The 1,820-nt window shown below is 40.9% G+C and overlaps 1 pseudogene; it reads left to right on the plus strand.

Annotated features, from left to right (window-relative positions):
* Positions 1–282: 282 nt before the first annotated feature.
* On the plus strand, positions 283–1,083 carry LOC128573128 (olfactory receptor 7D4-like; annotated as a pseudogene).
* The last annotated feature ends 737 nt before the right edge of the window (positions 1,084–1,820 follow it).

Consider the following 1,820-nt stretch of genomic DNA (forward strand, 5'->3'; position numbering starts at 1 on the left):
AATGAATCCCCAAGAATAAAAAACAAATTAAAAAAATAAAAACTAGTGTATTTTATAAAATAGAGACTGCTGCTAAACAGAATTAAGTCTGAACAACTCCTCATCCTGAAGATACGAATGAGCTATCACTTGGCTGAGTGAATCAGTCTCTGAAAAGACTCCACTGAGTGAAAAGAATGTCTATCCAAGAGTGATACTGCAGTGTGATGACTGGCTGAGGAGCCACTTGGCTTTTAATGAAAAGTTCCATTTGTCTCCCTCCATGGCAGACACACCAGCTACATGGAAGTAGAAAACCACACAGAATTACCACAATTTCTCCTCTTGGGCTTCTCAGAAGATTCTGAACTGCAACCCCTTGTCTTTGGGCTGTTCCTATCCATGTACCTGGTCACGGTGCTCAGGAACCTGTTCATCATCCTGGCCATCTGCTCTGACTCCCACCTGCACACCCCCATATACTTCTTCCTCTCTAATCTGTCCTTTTCTGACATCTGTTTCATCTCCCCCACAGCTACAAAGATGCTGGTGAATGTTCAGATAGAAAGCAAAGACATCTACACACCATGCCTCACTCAGATGTATTTTGTTATAAGTTTTGCTGCACTGGATGACTTCCTACTGACCCTGATGGCCTACAACTGGTTTGTGGCCATCTGCCACCCCCTGCATTACATGGTCATCATGAACCCCTACCTCTGTGGGTTCCTGGTTTGGATGTCTTGGTTCATTGTCTCCCTGGTTACCCTGGTTCACATTCTACTGATCACAAGGCTGACCTTCTCTATAGGCACTGAAGTCCCACATTTATTCTGTGAACTTCAGGTCCTCAAGGTGGCCTGCTCTGATACTCTCATCGATAACATCGTGTTGTATGTGTAAACTGTGCTGCTGGGAGTGTTTCTCATCACAGGGATCATCTTCTCTTACTTTCAGATTGTCTCCTCCTTAGTGAGGATGTTGTCCACTGTGAACAAGTATAAAGCATTTTCCACCTGTGGGTCTCACCTTTGTGTGGTCTGCTCGTTCTATGAAACAGTCCTTTACTTTCTGGGTGTTTACTTTGCTAATGGTCCTTTGTGATGGTCAATGTGTAGAATAAGTCTGAGTATTTCTTGTGGAGCTTTCCTTGTTGTGGTGAATTTCATTAATGTTTGCATGTCAGTAATACATTAGATTTCTCCATTTAATTTGAAGCTTAGTTCATCAGGATAGAGAATTCTGAGCTGAAATTTGTTTTGTTGAACAAGATAAAGTACAGATGACCATTCTCTTCTGGCTTGAAAATTTTCAGTTGAGAAGTCCATTGTCAGCCTGATGGATCTTCCCTTACAGGTAAATTGGTGCTTAGTCCTGGGTGCTTGCAGAATTTTCTCTTTTGTCTTGACTTTAGATAGGTCATTGCAATGTGTCTTGGAGATGTTCTATTTGTGTTGAAATGACACGGGGTTTGATGTCCATCTCAAAGCAGTGTGTCGGAAGCTTTGGTAATGCTTGGGAAATTTTCATTTATAATAACCTCAAGTAGGGCCTCCATTCCTTTGCATCATTCTTCTTCCCCTTCAGGGATAACTATAATATGTTTGTTTGAATGCTTTGTGAACCCCCATAATTTTTTAAGTGATCACCCTGCTTTTTCTCTCTTATTTTCTGTCACTTTAAATGCATGGGTATTTAAACCTCAAGAGCCTTATTCTCTACCTCTGAGATTCTTTCTTCTCTATGGTCTAATCTGTTATGGATACTTTGTACTGCATCTTTAAGTTTCCTGATCTGATTGACTTCTTCAATTCCTTAAGTTCTGCTATATCTTTTCTAAT

The sequence above is a fragment of the Nycticebus coucang genome, chromosome 20 (genome assembly GCF_027406575.1).
Source record: "Nycticebus coucang isolate mNycCou1 chromosome 20, mNycCou1.pri, whole genome shotgun sequence".
Taxonomy (NCBI): Eukaryota; Metazoa; Chordata; class Mammalia; order Primates; family Lorisidae; genus Nycticebus; species Nycticebus coucang.